Source organism: Pantherophis guttatus, chromosome 4 (assembly GCF_059756535.1).
Source record: "Pantherophis guttatus breed Tessera chromosome 4, ASM5975653v1, whole genome shotgun sequence".
Taxonomy (NCBI): Eukaryota; Metazoa; Chordata; class Lepidosauria; order Squamata; family Colubridae; genus Pantherophis; species Pantherophis guttatus.
In genome coordinates this window covers 124,725,787-124,746,202 of record NC_142066.1, presented here as the reverse complement: position 1 = coordinate 124,746,202, position 20,416 = coordinate 124,725,787, and the positions used below count along the sequence as shown (strand labels likewise).

The window sequence follows — 20,416 nt, the reverse complement described above, 5'->3', positions numbered from 1 at the left end:
CATTGTGGGTGAGCCAGTTGATGTTTTTTAATTTTTATTTGGTGTGCATTGGAAGAGGGGTAGTCTTATATGGCGAGTATAGCCCAAACCCTATATTTTAACAGGAAAAGTTGGGGGTCGTCTTATACGCCCAGTCGTCTTATACACCGGAAAATACGGGGTGTGTGTGTGTGTGTGTGTATAGTTAATATTTCGGGTTTCTTCCCGTGTAATTGTGGATATATCCCTAAAAGGGTAGAAGGGTTTTATATAAACCAAACATTACACAAAAAAATCCCAACCAAATCATATTCAAACCAGCCACAAAGATGAAGCCCTGCCACCTAGTGGAGAAAAACCGACCATACACCCGAAGCCAAGCCAATAAACACATACTGGGACTCCCAACCAATCAGAATGAAAAGGTGGAGCCATCCCAGAATACCAGCACCAGATTTGAAATACCAACGTCAGTTAGTGCAAAATGACTGCTGACATAAGCCTGATGATGGCAGATGGGATTCTGCCGAAACGTCGCTTCTACCCTTTTAGGGATATATCCACAATTACACGGGAAGAAACAGATTGATAGCTAGTATTATATATAATAATATAGGTTTGCCCTTTTTTCCTTTTGTGTTCTGTTTAATTCATAGATGGCATATAAATTTAATAAACAAGTAAGTCAAGGCAACAAAAAATTAAAAACAGCAGCTGCCCTTTTAATATGCAATTGAGCACAACCATTTGGCAAACAAAAAAAGTTAGTATGTGGAAATTTCCTAGAACTGAACCTTACTGTATATGAACCAGCAACTGCATATATTTGGAAATAGAGCTACATAGTAGTTTATATGATTAATCTCTCTTTTTTCACTGTTGAATAAACCCATTTAATTATAATCAATTAATTGTATAACATTTTTTATTATTATTATTATTTATTAGATTTCTATACCGCCCTACTCCCGAAGGACTCAGGGCGGTGCACAGCCAAACAATAAAAACACATACAATACAAAATTTAAAAAATAGAATAAAATCAAATTAAATAATTTTGGCCCCGACAGATTTAAAACCCCAAACTTTTAAAACCAATTTAAAATTAAATATATAAATACTAAAAAATATTTAAAATTTTAAAAATCTTTTATAAAAGAGGGGGAAAATTAGGCCAGGCCGGCCTGGTGAAATAGTAAGGTCTTTAAGGCGCGGCGGAAGGTGCGCAGATCCGGGATCCTCCGTATCTCTGGGGGGAGCTCGTTCCAGATAGTAGGTGCCCCCACAGAGAAGGCTCTCCCCCTGGGGGCCGCCAGTCGGCATTGTTTGGCTGACGGCACCCGGAGGAGCCCCTCTCTATGGGAGCGTACCGGCCGGTGGGAGGCTATTGGTGGTAGTAGGCGGTCCCGCAAGTACCCGGGTCCTAAGCCATGGAGTGCTTTAAAGGTGGTAACCAAAACCTTGAAGCGCACCCGGAAGACCACCGGGAGCCAGTGCAGCTCGCGCAGGAGAGGTGTTACATGGGAACGCCATGTCGCTCCCATTACCACCCACGCGGCCGCACTCTGCGCCAGTTGGAGCCTCCGGGTGCTCCTCAAGGGGAGCCCCATGTAGAGAGCGTTGCAATAGTCCAGGCGGGAGGTGACAAGGGCATGAGTGACCGTGCGTAAAGAGTCCCGATCCAGAAAGGGACGCAACTGGCGAATCAGGCGAACCTGATGAAAAATCCTCCCGGTCACGGCCGTCAAGTGCTCTTCTAAAGACAGCCGTGAGTCCAGGAGGACGCCCAAGTTGCGAGCCCTCTCCGTGGGGGCCAATGATTCGCCCCCAATAGTCAGTGATGGCGTCAACTGACTATATCGGGACGTCGGAAACCACAGCCACTCAGTCTTGGATGGGTTGAGCCTGAGCCTGTTCCTCCCCATCCAGATCCGTACGGCCTCCAGGCACCGGGACATCACTTCAAGGGCATCGTTGGGGTGATCCGGGGTGGAGATGTACAGCTGGGTGTCGTCAGCATACTGATGGTACTCCACCCCGAAACCACGGATGATCTCGCCCAGCGGCTTCACATAAATGTTGAACAGGAGAGGCGAGAGGACCGACCCTTGCGGCACCCCACATATGAGGGGCCTCGGGGTCGACCTCTGTCCCCCTGTCAACACAGACTGCGACCGGTCAGAGAGAAAGGAGGAGAACCACCGCAACACAGTGCCTCCCACCCCCAACTCTTCCAACCGGTGCAGCATGATACCATGGTCGATGGTATCAAAAGCCGCTGAGAGATCTAACAGGACCAGGACAGAGGAGCACCCCCTGTCCCGAGCCCTCCAGAGATCATCAACCAACGCGACCAATGCCGTTTCCGTGCTGTACCCGGGCCTGAAGCCCGACTGGAACGGATCCAGATACGTCGTTTCATCCAGGTGCTGGGGGAGCTGTTGCGCGACCACATAACATAATTTAACTGTTTAATATTATAATGAGCCATGAGTATATTATGTAGGATTAATTTTGTTCAGTACACAAGAATTTATCCTTTAGATGTATAACTCTAGTTGTATTATTTATTTATTTATTTATTTGTTTAAATTTCTATACCGCCCTTCTCCATATAGGACTCAGGGCGGTGAACAATGTACTGCTTTTTCATTCTTTATTTTTGCCCAATCTTCTTAGGTAGATGCCATATTATTGCTGAAAGATAGAATGACTCCTGTATTAAAAAGAGCCTTGGTACTACAGTGGTTTAAAGCACCCTGTTATTAACACAGCTGCCTGCAATTTACTGCTGGTTCGAATCTCTCCAAGGCTCAAGGTTGACTCAGCCTTCCATCCTTTCTAAGGTAGGTTAAATGAGGACCCAGTTTGTGGGGGCAATAAGCTGACTTTGTATAAATATACAAAAGTATGAAGGCTATTGCTTAACGCACTGTAAGCCGCCCTGAGTCTCTGGAGAAGGGCGGCATATAAATCAAATTAAAAAAAAAAAAAAGGCAGGCATTTCAAATTGTCTGTTAATGTGCATAGCCTAAGGTGACCAGACGTCCCGCTTTTGGCGGGACAGTCCCACTTTTGAGCAATTTGTCCCGCGTCCCGCGGCGTTTCAAAAAAGTCCCGATTTTTCTTGAGCCCCAGCTGATGGCTAGAAGAAAAAAAAACTGTTTAAACTCTTGCCCGGGGCTTCAAAGGGCCGCCCTACAGGCAATCAGTGTAAAGCAGTTTTTTTTTCCCCTAGCTAAGCTTCAGAAACGAAACCGAAACCAGGGTCTTTGGTGCAGCGTGACAAAATGAGGCAGAGAGAGATTTATTTTTATTTTTATTTTTCCTCCCCAAAAAAGGTAGGTGAAAAACTGCAAACAATGGGAAATTTAGGAGGAGAGTTCAAGATTTTAAAACACAAAGGAAAAAAAGCTGTATTTAACTAGGGAATTGTAATAATTGAGATACTATTAATTGTATATTGTGTTGAAAGCAGAAATGGTTAAGTTGTGGTTCGGAGGAATATATGGGAGAAATTATTTGGTTTATTATTATTGGTAAATATAATTAATTGATTTGTAAGAAATTGGATTGCATGGAAATAATTGGAATATTCATGTTCATATTGATTAATATACAAAAAAGATAGTTTTATAACTAATTGATTTATATTAAAATGTTGAATTTGTATTAAACAACTGTATTAAATAATTACATAATTAAACAATGTGAGGATGGATATAAAAATAGATGACAATGGGAAGGGGTATAATATAGAATAGAAGGGAAAAATTGAATTTGATTAAGATTAGAGATGAGGATGAAGGGTAATATTGGTTTTTTAAAAAAAATAGATGAGGAATAAATATGGCAAAAAGGAAATATAGAAATTGTAAATTTAATTGAAATGACTAAACGCTGTTTAAATTTGTGAACCAGCCAAATATTCTGTTCAAAGAAAATACATTGTATGTTTGTATGTGTGTTTCTAATTATTGCTATTTATTCATATTTGTTCTCTTTTATTCTTTAAAGTTTAACAATTCATTCTTTATCTTAATATCTTTATATTTGCTTGGGGTTGGCTTTCTTCCCTTTCATCTTTTTTATTGTACAGCAATCTTTCTCCTCAAACCTACCACCTCTCTCTTTTCTTTCCTTCTTACTTTCTCTTCCCCCCACCCTCTTTTTTTCCTCCCTACTTCCTCTTTCTTTCTCCTTCTCCTCCTCTCTTCCTCCCTCTCTTACCCTCACTCCTACTCTAATTTCCATTCCTTCATCCCTCTCTATTGCTGTAATCCTTTAATGCATATGGACTACTCAGAGGGCTGAAAAAGTTATTTTTGACTGGTCCTCACACTTTTGACCAGTCCTCGAACTTATGACTGTCCTCACATTTTACATTTTTGCCCTATCTTGTCATCATGGTGAAGAGAAGCAGTTGTGAAATGAGTGACATGGTTGTTAAGAATGCTGCATGGGCATAAATGTGAGGATGGTCATAAGTGTGAGGACCAGTCAAAAGTGCGAGGACCTGTCAGAAATGACTTTTTTCAGCTCTCTGGTTAGTCCTTTTGTGCATATGGACTACTCAGAGGGCTGAAAAAGTTATTTTTGACTGGTCCTCACACTTTTGACCAGTCCTCGAACTTACGACTGTCCTCACATTTTACATTTTTGCCCTATCTTGTCACCATGTTGAAGAGAAGCAGTTGTGAAATGAGTGACATGGTTGTTAAGAATGCTGCACGGGCATAAATGTGAGGATGGTCATAAGTGTGAGGACCAGTCAAAAGTGCGAGGACCTGTCAGAAATGACTTTTTTCAGCCCTCTGGTTAGTCCTTTTGTGCATATGGACTACTCAGAGGGCTGAAAAAGTTATTTTTGACTGGTCCTCACACTTTTGATCAGTCCTCGAACTTACGACTGTCCTCACATTTTACATTTTTGCCCTATCTTGTCACCTTGTTGAAGAGAAGCAGTTGTGAAATGAGTGACATGGTTGTTAAGAATGCTGCACGGGCATAAATGTGAGATGGTCATAAGTGTGAGGACCAGTCAAAAGTGTGAGGACCTGTCAGAAATGACTTTTCAGCCCTCTGAGTAGTCCCTATACACATAGCCATGGCCACCCGGTCACATGACCAGGTAGCCACGCCCACCCAGTCACATGGCCTCCAAACCACGCCCACACAATAAGCCATGCCCACAATGGTGTCCTTCTTACCAATGTTAAAATCTGTTCACCTTACCCTATAGACATAGCCATGGCCACCCGGTCATATGACCAGCTAGCCACGCCCACCCAGTCAGATGACCAGCTAGCCACGCCCACAAAATAAGCCACGCCCACAATGTCCCTCTTTACCAATGTTAAAATCTGGTCACCTTAGCATAGCCCTCATGCAATGTGAAATGAAAGTATATGAAAGGAAAAGAATATGAAGTGCTGTTTTAACAATCAATAGAATTGATCAGAAATGGGTAATTTAAATTTCTGAGAAAGTTGTGCAAAAATATTTACTGATTGGTCTGGGTATGTTTTTACAATGCCCTTAGAATAGTAGCCCCAAAACTTTTAGTTGACAGGCACCAGTTTTGTGGAGGGAAGTTCTTCTGCGGACTGGGAGGGCAGACATAGTTTCATATTCTGCCTGGATTCCCTGAGTGCATGACTCACTTGCGTGTAGGGCATGGTTCCTGGAGGACTGCAGACTGCTGCTGGTCCATGGCCCAGGGGTTGGGGATCCTTGCCTTAAAATAAATATTCTAAGAATAAAGTAATTTAAAAGAGAAATGATAATTTTTAAGATAAATAATAATTTATAAAATAATAAATAACAATATTTATTAGAATAAATAGAATAAGTTGTAACTGAAGAAGCTTCTAGGATTAGAAATGTTTTCAAAGAAAACACCAAGAAAGTCCAGTTGCCTTCTGGAAAAAAAAGAATCTCAGTAGACAATCAAAGAGTTGGTTGAATACATCTCCTTCAAGAAAAATATCATTTCAAATTTTACAGTATATTTTTCTGGGCAGTTCTGGAAAGCCACAATGGACATAGCAATAGCAATTATATACTGCTTCATAGTGCTTTACAGCCCTCTCAAAGCAGTTTCCAGAGTCAGCATATTGCCCCCAACAGTCTGGGTCCTCATTTTACCAACCTCGGAAGGATGGAAAGCTGAGTCAACCCTGAGCCTCGTGAAATTTGAACTGCCAAATTGCTGGCAGCTGATGATCAGCAGAAGTAGCCTGCAGTATGCATTCTAACCACTGCACCACCATGGCTCATCTAACATAACTTGATTAGCACCCTCCTATTTGTTTTCTAACAAGAGTATTTTTGGAACATATGAATGGAGATGGTCTGCCCACATCCCTTCTAGTTTAGTATTCTGGGAACATTGTTCAGGATAAGATAGACTCCTGATCTGAGGAGTTTCATCATTATGTTGTCATACATGCTTGAGTACCAGGCTCTTAATCCAGTACCAACCAGGATCACCACAATTCCAGCAGATCTTAGTACCACCTTTTCTAATTACTACTTTTTCTAATTATCTCTTCTCCCTATGCATGTCTATAAGTCATGCGCAAAGCCATTGATTCACAGGAGTTCTCATGCACAATTAAGATTATGCCCATGTCATTATAAACCTTCCTTTCTCCCAAGAATAAAACTATCACTGGACTCTTTTATCTCATCACTCCAAGGTACAATATGATAATGTTACCACTTAACATCAGCATTTACAGAGAGAAAACACTGGAGATGCTGCAAGCATCTCAACTACAAAGAAAAGCAAATTAAAATATTAATTTACTTATTAATATAACATTAGATGACCCATTTCTCTAGCTTGTTAAACAACAAAGACTTGTGAAGCTAAATAACTGCCTCAGAGATAAGTGTTTTTAGAATTCCCAAGGAAATGTTTAGCTCATTTTTAAACTTCATTAAAGATACACTGTGCATGTAACAGGCAGCTTTATTTTTTGCTGCACTGGCAAGTCCCATTTGTATTTGTTAATACACATTTTAAAACTGGCTGAGAGTTCAGAAGATTCCCCTCTCCCTCTTCAGAGTTTGAGCAAGTAGGGTGATTTTTTGATGTGCTAGAAATTTGGCATTGAGTGTGTTAGGACAAAGAGACCTACTTGCAATAGAAAGAGAAGTTGTGCTAGTTGTAATCAGGCAGCTGTAATAGAAATAGTTAATTTAATGGTACAATATAAAGGCATGCAAATATCCCTAAAATCAATAAGGCATAAAACCTGCCGAGAGTTTCACCTGCATCCATCCAACATTTGTGGTTCAGTTTAGTGATAGCCTAAAATTTATCTTCAAATTTTCAAGTGTTTTTCTCTCCACAAAAGAGGTGATGCCATTTAGAGAATAGTTCACAATGTCCTTTCACTTTCTTTTGTAATATTTGATCTTGCTTTATTGTTACAAGATAGTAGAGAGCACTAATATCATATAATATTGTCTCAATTTCATTTGCCAAATGCCTTCCTCGGTTTCCATGCTTTTTGAGTAATAAGAACAAGAACATACCTTTGAAAGATTTGATTGTTAATATAAATGTGGGAAGCCAGGGAGATTGTAGAATAAACAACCTGCCCATTTCAATGGGTATCACCAGAGGGGCCAGTCACTCTTCTTGTAAAAATTCCTGCCCAATGCCATATATTCATTTCATCTGTTTGTATTTAATTATTGCCTTTAAAAAAAGGTTAAGTAGTTGAGTTGTAGATGTATTAATATCACCAGTGTCTATGAAAAACTTGATTGTGTTGTGAAAGCCAGAAATAGGAAGAATTCTTTCCAAAATGCGTAAGCATTGCCCCCTTGATTCATGTGTTCACAATATATTAAAGCTGAAAAACAAAAGAATTGACTGCAATATGCGCATTCTGCTAGAAATCTTGGAAGCATAGATAACTGATCATAGATCAGTGTGTGTGATTCTCATATAGACGCAGTATACATGGAGGGAAGTAAGCAGTGTGGTACCAGAAGATTCCGTTTTAGGCCCAGTACTATTCAACATCTTCATAAACAACTTAGATGAGAGAATAGAAGGGAAACTTATTAAATTTGTGGATGATACAACCTGGCAGGAATAGCCAACACCCTAGATGATAGGTTCTGTCAGATGGATCTTGACAGACTTGAACATTGGGCCGTATCTAACAAAATGAAATCCAATGCAGAGAAATGTAAAGTCTTACACTTAGGCAAGAAAAACCAAAGGTACACATATAGACTGGCTTAATAGCAGTAACTATGACAGGGATTTTGGTGTCTTAGTGTACAACCAATTAAATATGAGCCAACAGACAGCCAAAAAAACAAATGTAATCCTAAATTGAATTAACAGAGGGATACACTCAAGATCAAGTACTAAGACCACTGTCAGTTAGCTGGATGCTGGCAGTCCTAAAAAGGCTCTGAGCCACTGAACTGTATGCAAAACTTTAAAAGTGTGAATTTCACCAAGATAAGATTGATTACCTGGGTTATCATATCTCAAATGAAGGAGTGGAAATGGACCCAGAAAAGGTCAAGGCAGTGTTAGAGTGGGCTCCTCCACTTCACGTTTGCAAAGCTTCCTGGGTTTTGCCAATTTCTACCAACAGTTCATCCCCTCCTTTGCAAAGATTGCATTGCCAATCACCAACCTTTTAAAAACTAAGAGTGAGGGGAAGTCGAAACCGGGTCAGCCACTTAAGTGGACTATGGAGTGCCAAGCAGCATTTGGAAAGCTCAAACAACTGTTCACAGCAGAACCCATACTGAAGCACCCTGACCCAGATGCCCCATTTGTAATTCAGGCCAAAGTGAGTGATGTAGCTGTGGGGGCAGTGTTATTGTAGAGGAATGCCCGGTGGTGCTACAGCCATGCACATACACTTCTAACAAACTCATGAAGACTGAACAGAAGTGGGTGATATGGGAAAAGGGGAAAGGATGCTGTTTGAGGTATGGACTGACCATAAAAATCTGGAAGCCATGAAAACTTCATGCAGGCCAACCCCTAAACAAATCCGTTGGCTCAACACTTTAATCATTTCAACTTCATTCTGCGTTATGTCCTGGGGGGAAGAATTTTATGGTGGATGTTTTGCCTAGATTGCTCCAATACAAGGACATTAAAGTTGAAGTGGTCAGACCTGTTAACTCTTTGAAGCAACTAGTAGCCCCGGTAACCACTAAAGCTCAAGGGAAGGAAGAACATGAGATTCCAAATGACTTGTGTGAAAAGCTCAAAAAAGCACTAAAAGCTGATGAATGGCTTACTACTTACAAAAATGACTGCACCATGCGTGATGGCCTGGCTTGGGTCAGGGCCAAATTATATGTGCCCTCAAGCTTGAGAGAGACCATATTAAAGGGTGCCCATGACTCTAAGTCAGCAGGACATTTTGGATTTGTAAAAACCCTGCACTTGGTTAAGAGGCAATTTTGGTGGCCTTTCTTGAAGAAAGACACTGAAAGCTATGTTGTCAGCTGTCCAGTTTGCACTGCAGCAAAGAGGCCTCTGGGGAAACCCACAGGGCTTTTACAGATGATGGCTAACCCCCAGGCCCCATGGAAAAAAATATCTATGGACTTTATTGTGGAATTGGCTGAAAGTGAGGGAAACACTGTGATTTGGGTTGTTACGAATCTTTTTTCAGAACAGGTGCACTTTTTTTCCCTGCCCTAAAATTCCCTCCACAAAGATATTAGCTAAACTTTGTGCAACACATGTATAGGTTGCATGGCATGCAGGAGCGCATTATTTCTGATAAGAGGAGTACAATTTACATTACAGCGGTAATTCTTGAAGTTGTTGGGAACTGCCCAGGGCTTAAGTTCCTCCCATCACCCGCAAACTAATGGGGCTTGTGAGAGAACTAACACAGTCCTGGAACAGTACCTCAGTTGCTACATTCATTACCAAAGGACAATTGGGCTGACCTTTTGCCTTTTGCAGAGGTAGCATATAACAATTCTGTGCATAGTAGCAAGGGGTTCACCCCATTTAAGGTGGTCTCCAGGCAGGACTTTGTAGCTATTCCAGAGCTGCCTCAAGAGAAACCACATGTACCCTCCTTACAGAGTGGATAACCCAATTGCAGAACACTTGGCCAGTTGCCCGTAAGGCACTGGAGGAGGCATGTCAGACACATAAGAAATAAGCTGACAAAAAACACGTGAAGCCAAAAGATTTTCAAGTTGGTGACAGAGTTTACTTCTCCATGAAGTACTTAAAGTCCACCAACCATCTAACCTTCCCCCTATACCTGACATTCCTCCTATACCCACTCTGATTGAAAAGGAGCAATATTTTGAAGGAGAAATTTTCTGACAGTGAGAGCAATCAAACAATGGAACAGCTGCCTTCAGAAGTTGTAAGAGCTTCATCACTGGAAGCTTTAAAGAAGAGCTTGGGCTGCCATTTGTCAGAAATGGTGTAGGGTCTTCTGCTTTGGTGGGGGGTTGGACTAGAAGACCTACAAGGTCCCTTTCAACTCTGTTAATCTGCAAAAGCAGATATACCCTTAAATACCATGTTTCATCCATGAGAACTTCATCAAAATTCTCATCCTTTTTGAATGAAAATTTGAAAACAACTTGTAAGAATGCAGGATTTTTTTTCAACAAGATTTGAGTTTAGTCATTTTGGTACAGAATTAAAATTGTCACTTTTTCTATTCTACATTTCATTTTTCACATATGCTATATGTTTTGTGGTCTGCCAGTGGCTTGCGGAGCTGGCAACAGAGTCGAACAGTGAGAAGATTGGGAAGGAACATGGGCCAGTCCTGGAGTCTGGGGAAGGCTCGGACGAGGACTCTGCATCAGAGGCAGAGAGGGGGCCAGGGCCATCTGGGAGTTATGTGCTGCTTCTGGAGCCTCCAGAGTCGGACATCAATGAGACAGAGGAACACTGTTCCCAGTGTGTGCATGCACAGAGCTGCTGGAAGGCAAAAGCAGTTAAGACAAAAGGGACGACTCGGGAGTAGGACTTGGAGATAATTGGCCCCTCCCATAAGACATGAAGGAGGATCAAAGACACGTGAGCCTTTGCAGGAAGCAACTCTGTTCTGGTCGATTTAAATTTTGAAGCTCCATTTTGATTCTGTTCCGTGTGGCCTTGTAATTGCCAATTAGGTCTTTGGCAGTGTGTCAAGGGAGATAAAGGTGGGTGCTTATCAGCCTTAACCTGAAGAACTGTGGCAGACTTCTATCAGACTCTTTACAAACTATTTGTGACTCATTACGTGCTGTGAATGAACATAATTCACAGCCATTGAAATAAAAAGAGGGTTTTTGGGACTAATTGTGTGCTTTTTACTGTCTCAGGAAGCCTAAGTCAGAACAGTATGGCTGGTAGATACTATATATATTCTATCCATATAAGGCATAATTTATTAATTAATTATTAACTAATTAATATTGCCAGTGTGGATAGGTAAGAACATGATATTTCAGAAAAATTGAATTGTTACTAACTGGATTAGAAGTAACTTGGGAAAAACCCAAACATGACAGATATGTATGTGTGTGTGTGCATGCGAGCACCCCTTCCCCCTCCCATGATTCTTCCGTTCCAAAGTTGGAAGTAGAAGTTATGGTAAATAGCAACAGGTAAGAAATGTAATTTTGTATTATCTTTCTTCCTTACTGAAAAACTTAGCAGTAGCTTAGCTATAGCTTATGCCTTAATGCAATTGTTATTCTGTTTTCCTAAAGAAATGCAGTCTATCTGTGAAATGATTATTGTCTATCAAATCAAAAAAGATGTACTACAGTATATCATTTATCAAAGTTAATAACCTTTGGGGCATTCCAGAAGGAATTTGTCATAACTATGTATCATTTCTTGCACTTTTAGTTAATTAATGGAGATTTTATTGCTTTTTACAGCTATAAGAGATAAATCTGTTATTAATATTATTACTTTCTGATTATATTTTAGGTTCTTTAAGAAGTTTCTTTAAGAGGTTTTCATGGGTTCTGCTTACTTACCAAACTTTATATGCTTACTTCCTGGAAACTTTCTGTACTTTGTTGAATAATGCCATTGCCTCTTTCAAAAACCTTGAGCAAAATATAGCCACAGACAATCGTTCCTGTGATTCAGTAAAATAACATGCATTACTCTTATATTCATATCTCTATTCTAGATTTATTAAGTAGAAATCTTACTATAATGTCAAGAAGTTCTCATCAATAGATATTAAAACTTCTTTAGTTCAAACCATTTGACATGAGAGAATAAAGCATATCCAGTAGCCATACACTATTACTGGCTCTTAAGTACTATTGCCAGCCATAAATTTCCCAGAATTTTAGACAACATGAAATTTTTTGATGTATGACTTATATTAACAATTTGTAATGTAGGTATATTCAAGGTTAATGTAATAGTATTATATTATATTGGATGAAATTGTATCAGATGAGCCTCAGGCATCCTCTTTTTGGGGGGTTGGGTTTGTAGACTAACATTTTAACTTCATTTAGGAGTATACTTTTTGAGATTATGGTAGTCCTTCCAACAAATGGACTTTCAGTAGTTTTATCAATAATTTTAGGATGGTAATTGAAAAGTAGAGGATTTTGAAAACAGAAATATTCAACTGAATAAAATGCACTACTGAAAGCAATGCCTGCAAATATTGAAATTACATTGCTTAAATCCTTTTGAGATGAAGAAATTCAAAAATTTAACTAGGAAATAAATGACTAATGTCATTTCCCAGAATCCCAGTGACAGAAGAGGGTATTTGCTTCTAGGAGGAAGAGGATCAGATAGCACTAGCAATAGCACTTAGACTTATTTCCCGCTTCACAGTGCTGTACATCCCTCTCTAGTGTTTTACAGAGTCAGCATATTGCCCCCAACAATCTTACCCACCTCGGAAGACTGGAAGGCTGAGTCAACCTTGAGCCTGGTGAGATTCAAACTACCAAATTGCAGGCTGGCAGTCAGCAAAAGTAACCTGCAGTACTGCATTCTAACCATTGCGCCACCACAGCTCCCAGATATTGAATTGCCCCTTCCAGCATTTTCCTAAACCATGTTGATCAAGGCTATTGTGGGCCTCTAAATTTACAATCAAAGATGGAACCGAAAAATTGTTAAATGGTACATCATTATGTCATCTTCCCTTCTGGTTGTTCTTTCATTTGTTTGTTAGAAGCCAGCTGAGAAGGTCACAAATAGGTGATTGATTGTATGAGACTAGGATGGTGCAACTGTCATAAATGTGATCCACGTGCCAAACACTCAGATGGTGATCATGTGATTGGGGCATCACTATGACAGTTGTAAGTGCAAGGGCAATTTTTCAACACCATTGTAATTTCAAGTAACTGCTAAACAACTGATCATAAATCAAGGGCTATCTATACAGTAAAAAATAACCTTTTGAAATATAAATTATTTCAAATCCTTCAGTTTCCATTATTACATGATGACCATTATTGGCAACAGTAAGGAAATTATCTTCTTCCCATCATAATGTTTTATTTTCCACCCTAGTCTATATCTTTGGGTGATCTCCTATTCAAATGTGAACTAAATTTGACTCTGCTTTTCAATATCAGTTCTCAACTTGGTGCTGTCAAATGCCATAGCTGTTCCAAAAATCATTTGCCATAACTTTGACTGGTAATGTTGGCTGGGTCTGCAGAGAATTTAGTAATATCTACAAAGTTACAAGTTCTTTACCTGTAATTTATAGCAAGTTCAGACTTTTTTTTTTTTGTTAACTAGGAACACACAAGCTTTTTAATGTGTATATGCACATATTAATTGATTATTTGATTTTCTGCAGCCAATTGTTATCTAGGCAGAGCTATGACATGATTAATTTAGGAGGGGGCTAGAGTATTCCATGGTTTGAATATATGGCTGGGATAATTTGGGAGGTTCTTGTAATGTTAGGTGAAAGGCGTATATACTATTTCTCTTTATTTTGACTGAAAGCTATAAATCACATTGCCACAACTTTTCAATTTTTAGACACTCTCAGAGCCACATGCTGTAAAGAGGGAAAGGATTGGGGGGCTGATATTTGTAGTTACCCATTTCTAGTAATTGGGAAATAAGCATAAAACCATAAAAGATACAAAACAGCCAATAGTTGCTCAACATATTAATATTCTTCAATAACAAATTATTTCTCTACATTTGCTGCTATTGAGAAAACCAGAGCAGGAAACCTTCCTGAAGCCAAGTCCTAATGTCCAATGATTAGTTTAATATCTCTGTGGATGACAGAAGGTTGTAAGGCTGCAGACATTATTCTATCAGTGAACTGATTACATAAATTATCATCTTTCCTCAGTCTGCTACCCTTCCAGTGTATTTGAACTGAAAATCCTCAAATTTGCTACATGGATCCACACCTCTTGATCACATAACTAGATGCTGAATGAATTCCTTATAATGAGGAATTTTTCTAAATGTGGAGAAGAGTAACATTGAAGTAGTATGATGGGGATGGGGTGGGGGAAATCACTGTGAACATTCATGGATGCCACTTTGTATACTTTGTAAATTTCCTATGGCCTCCAATTTTTCAAGGGACTATGTCCATTGTATCCAGCGATGCTGCACATCTGTCAGCCTTTCTTCTGTTTTTGTGATGCCTACCTTCTCTAAATCATATTTATTTCACAATGCTAACCATTTATTACTTGACTGCAGCCTTCTTATCTGTGTTATTCTTCAGTTATATTTAACAATAGAACTTTTGAACCCAGAAAGGAGTTAGATCGGGAACCAAAGGAACTTTAATTCAATATTTACAGATACCAAGGGAAAGTTTAGTGTAGAGTGTTTCTTTCTCCTCCACTTTCTTCACCATCAAACCATTATTTCTCTGTATTTCCTCATTTCGTTTCCTTTTTTGTTAGTTGGATTTATGTTAGCTTCAAGAGGACATGTTCAGATACCATATCTTTAATTTTGAAAACTGAAACCAGAGCCAGGGGAACTAGAGGCTGGGAAGAGAAGAAAATAACTTATTTTTCATGGCAACCTGCTTACGGTAGTTTCATTTTTCTTTAGTGCTGCTCCTGTATGCAAACCAACATGCTTATTTTCTCTGAAGATAAGTTTATGAGCCCAAATCCAGCTATTAAGGAGAGGGGGGGGAGCAAATTAATATAGCAGTGACTCGTGTTGTACAGAATATACAATATATTCATTTGATTGGTTAACTGATGGATAAATTATGTGCCATCAAGCTGTTATCAACTCCTAGTGACCACATACTCTAAAAACTTATTATCTTTGTTTGTCAGTGGGAATTAGTTCATCAGTGTGAACTAATTTGTGAATCATAGTTCATTTTGTAGTCACTATAGTAGGTCAGCTATCTAGAAAAGCATGACACAGATTATTGTTGTTATTGCTACTGTTAATTTAAAATTAATTCATCCATGTTCTTCCTATCTCTTCTAGCCATATATGTACAGTACTATATGAATTATTTTCTGTAAATCTTTATTAACACTGATTTTGAATGGTTGAACAACTAAACAGAAAGCTTATGAGAGAAAACACAGAGAATGCCCAAGTGACAGATCTCTGTAACAATCTCTTGCACCATTGGGTGATATTTACCATATGTCCCATGATTGATAGTAAGATTTAATGAGTTCTTACAAGCAATTAAATAATCAAGAGTTCCTGCTGTTATATGGCAGAGCTTGATAGAACAGTGACAAATGAGAGAATATCTACAACCTAATCAAAGGGACATATTTCCTTGGGAACGAAATAATATTATCTACCAGTGCAATCAAAGGACAAAAGGACCCTGGGAGGACACAACAGAACATGATAACTTCAGTATTTCTTTCATTATCTGGCTATACTGTTTCCATTTAATGGTTCCTATTAAATCTTAAAGTGGGTTGGTCAAATGAAATTTCCTTAATTTTTTATGAAGCTTTGATTTATAGCCAGTTATTTTTGAGAAAGAATTTGTATCTTATGACCAGTCTAGTCCCCTTAAGTATACTTTTACCTGCTTATGTTTGGTGGGTTTCGGTTTTTCTCTAGCATAATGGCCAATTTGGATCAGTATTGTACAGCAACCTATTCTTGCAGGACCCTTTCCTATATTTCCTACATTTGTAGGAAATACTAAATTGATTATTCATTGGCAGCCTTAATGAAGCTTTTGATTAGCTCATCAAATGCAACTTTACACCATCTACTGATTCAAAGAGAATTGTATATACAGCAATTTATGCATGTATGCATGCATGGATATATGGGTGGAATCAACCATCAGATCCAATTAAGCTTCAGAGCAGCTTGAAAAAGTTAACGTCACCCATAAAATCTATAACTGAAACAAGAAAAAATAAAACTCTGGATGATCACTAGGTAACAGCAAAAAGACACAGAAAACTCTGCCTTAATACATCAGATTTTTGCAACCCACATTTGATAGTCCTGTTCAAATGATATTATAGATACTACATATTACTTTCTTTTTAAAATAAAAAAGCATTAAAAGCCAGACTTTAAAATCATGGTTTATCGTTTGTTTTTGTTGGAGAATAAATCAGGAGAACTTAATTTTCAGGCTCTCTAGGTAAGAAGTCTGCATTGCTATGGTTCAGGTACATACAACTACCAACATGCTCTAGAAAAAGTCTTAATGTCAAATAAAGAAGAAATTTGAGAAAAGTCATGTAACAAGAGATTCATATATTTCTTTAGTTCTTTGATGGGCCAGTGACTATATTGCCATCCTACATGATAGAAGTCATAAAGACATCATGCATTACATGACCTTATTGATGCAAAGTATGTCATTTCTATTACTTGCTTAGGATGTGAATTAGATATAGTACACACTTCACATTACTTGCACAACCATCTTTTGCATCCATTGCAGATGCCCATAACTAAATATCCCACCTTTATAATTTTGCCACCATGTTGTACTCCTACATCATAATGGAAAAGTGAAAACAACAATGATAATTCTGTATAATGTTATATATAATCCCTCAGTCTACTGGTAAATATAAGATTTCTTTCATACAATTTCAAGTACAGGAAAATGAATATGTTGCAGCAAAAATCAACAGGTGACTAAAGATTTCATCTTTTTTAGAAAGGCTGAAGTGAAAAAAGTGCTACAGTCTGTCAACCTCAAATTCTTATTCTTCTTTGCAACCAATAAATCCACAAAAATTACATATCTTATTAAGTCTATAGGATCGGAAGCCTACCTATAATGTAAAAACAGGGAGACAGTCTGCTGCAATAGTATTACAGGAAAAGTTGATTAAATTAATAGTTTCTCACTGAATAAAAAATCTTGGATTTTGTATGTCTTTAAGGTTGATTCCCACCGCCGTCTTTCAATAAAAGAATATATGTTTTTGGAGAAATGTGGTTCTATTGAACTGATCTGAACTGAAAGGTAGGCAAAATTGGTTGTTTACAATTTCAGTTAGGATAGCTTGTTATCATAAATATCTGCTTATGTGAAAGAAAAGTATAAACCCATCCCTCCTAGATAAATACCTCTCTGTCAAGGAGATAATCAGCTGAGTGACAGCCATTAAACATAAATAGCACAAGTCAATAAAGTTATTATTAAAAGGAAAGCATCCTTATAAGCAACTTAGTTTCTTTTGTATTTCATAAGGTCTCACTGTTTTAATTTTTTTAAAAAAAATTGAAAAATTATCAGCTTCCAATTTTCATTGAGGCTATAATGACTATGAACTAGTAATCTGAAGATCTAGTCTTCAGTATTTGTGTCTTTATGGAGAAAAAAGCTATTCTAAGATACAGGATCATGTCTTCATCTTATGATTTATAAATATATTTTCAGAGGTCTATGATTATGTTAATGTAGCATTATAATAAAGTAGAAGTGGCTCATCTCGTTGTGTTTCCTGTATGGTCTACCTCGCAAGATTTACATCAATCCTGCAAGTTTTCCTGTCCCCATTACAGCTCAAGAAACTAGGGAAGGCCTCTTAGGGGCCTCTTGCCATACTTATGTTGCTTTTGTGGGCTAACTTATTTTTACCTAGTGGGCAGCTTAGCTGTGCTTCTTTGCCTTGTCTCTCAAAGTCATTACCGCCTACTGTTACAGTAAGATAGCTATCTAGGATCCTCAACATAATTGCTTGCCACATTGGGTCTAATTTTGAAAACTTCTGCAAGCAGACTTTTTATAGTCCCCTCAAAACCATGTTTTTGTTTGACCAGAAAAGATAAAAGAAAAAGAGTGGAGCATCAGGATTGTGTGTTAAAGAAGAGCAAAGAACAGCCTTGCACACTGGTGTTTGGCTCCATCTCATTACTTGAAGGTGTAGATTATGCCCAGACTATAGGTCTATTAACAGAAAAGTGGGCTATAATGGTGACCTCTTGGCTGATTAAAGGTTTCCTGCTCTTCTCTTGGCAAGTGCAGACTTCAGAGCAATTACCACTGTAAAATTCCAGTAGAAGGTTATTCCTGTGTTTTTCTTTCTTTCCCCCCCCCCCCAAATCTTTGGCTGTATTGCAATGGTTGTTTCAATTTGTAGTATCCAGCTAAACATTTCCTATTCATGGGTTAACAATGTATTTTTACCAATATGTGTATTTTAACAGTATTTATCCAACATAACAAAATAAACTGCAATTTGTTATATTTTTTACAAAACATTTTATAAATATTTTTACAAAATGTATACAAAGCAATTTCAAGTGAGACATACTATACAAATGAAAGTTTTTAAGCAAATGAAGTTCATATTACATTGACAAAAAGTGACACATCCTCTTTCGGTAAAGTCAGTCTGTAAGGCCTCCCAAATCTAACAGATCAGTTATGCTGACCTTGTTGAATCAGATTTTTTTTTATAGTTGCCAGCTAAAAATGTTTAAACTTTAGACAATGTGGAAAGACATCAGGTAGTCAAGAGACCAAATCTACAAAGCAGATAAGCACAAATAAATGGCCTTCACTGGATTCAGGACCATGGGCTGCATAACAAATTCACACTTTGTTTCTTTACAATGAACAAAAATATTTTTACTGCATTACCATTTAAAATATTCAGAACTCTAAAACCAAGTTCAGTTTAATAAATAAAATACATTAGCTATCAGGTTAATTCAGCTGAACTTTGTTCAGTGGGTTCCCAGCACAAAATCCTGGGATAAATATAGGTATGATTTAATCCAGATTGATGAAGTGCATTTCAGATGTCTTGGCTAAGACATTATCTAAAATTAAACTCTCATCTAAGATTCAAAACATATACACTTTTATATTTTGGTATTTAGGTTCAGAATAGTCTGTACATACAATGGGAACTTTACACTAGCAAGTAAAACCAAAATAAGAAGTTGTACAAATGTGAATATTTTTGTTTTACATTTCCAATCAGATACTAGTTAAGAAACTAATTTATGTGACTGGTGCAATATACACCCTGCTTTCCAAATTACCTCATTATGGTTACAGTTCAATTATGTTTCTTTCACAAAACCTTGAGGGAAAACCACCTTCTACTCTCTTTATATTACTTAAAAAAAATAATTAAAGCCATCCTTGCAAAAAATAAATTTGTGAAAATTATAGTTATTTAAATTATGGTTGCCATGAAGTGTACAAAATCATAAGCCTGTGACTTTAAAATCAAATTTAAAATCAAATCAAACTTTAAAATATTCCAGTGTTTTTCAAACTTGGCAAATTTAAGACATAAGGACCTCAACTGCCAGAATTCCCTGGCCAGCACACTGTATGGAAAATACTGGGACTTGAAGTCTGCATGACTTAAAATGTTTAAGTTTGAGAAACAGTGGATAATATCATTGCAGCAGGAATGTCATAAGAAAAAAAAAATCTGCTTTTTATAATGTACAAGCAAGACTTTTTTCTATTTTATGATGTATAATGTATATCAGTTCCAGAAACTTTATTTCCATTTATTTCTTTTTCAGACATTACTAAATGCAACTTTCTTGACAAGAGAGCAAAAACATTTTAGTATTGCATCTGTCCTTGTATAAGTAGATGCTTGAAAGATAAGCCACATTTTATTTATTACTTTTGAGTGCATATTTGCTGTTACAGTTTGGCCTTTGCTGCCTTTTTCAGTTCCTGCATACTTTGACAAGTGGCTTCTTTCTTGTATCAAAAACTCAATTAAGAGCTTGGTTCTTCAAATATCTCAGCAGCAAGAACATTGAAGCATAGCTTATTCCAGGAATGATGAAATCATTTTTCCTGGGACCGCTGAAAAGGGAAAACTACACAGAACTCAATACATCATCAGAATTTTTTCATGGGAAATAAAATATTAAGCCTTAAAGGAACAAAAAAAAGAGGGAGGGAGACTGGAAACAATTAAATAACTATGCAAGGATTCAGTTTGATTATAAGGTTTATGCTGCTCTTGTCAACTGATT

At 37.9% G+C, this 20,416-nt stretch overlaps 1 long non-coding RNA gene across 1 annotated transcript in view; it reads left to right on the top strand.

Annotated features, from left to right (window-relative positions):
* The first annotated feature begins 17,359 nt into the window (after nucleotides 1-17,359).
* The window catches only part of LOC132710154 (uncharacterized), a 57,824-nt gene continuing 54,767 nt past the window's right edge, over nucleotides 17,360-20,416 (top strand). Inside the window, exon 1 of the long non-coding RNA XR_009620903.2 lies at nucleotides 17,360-17,420. This is a non-coding gene — a long non-coding RNA (uncharacterized LOC132710154). The remainder of the gene's footprint in view (nucleotides 17,421-20,416) is intronic.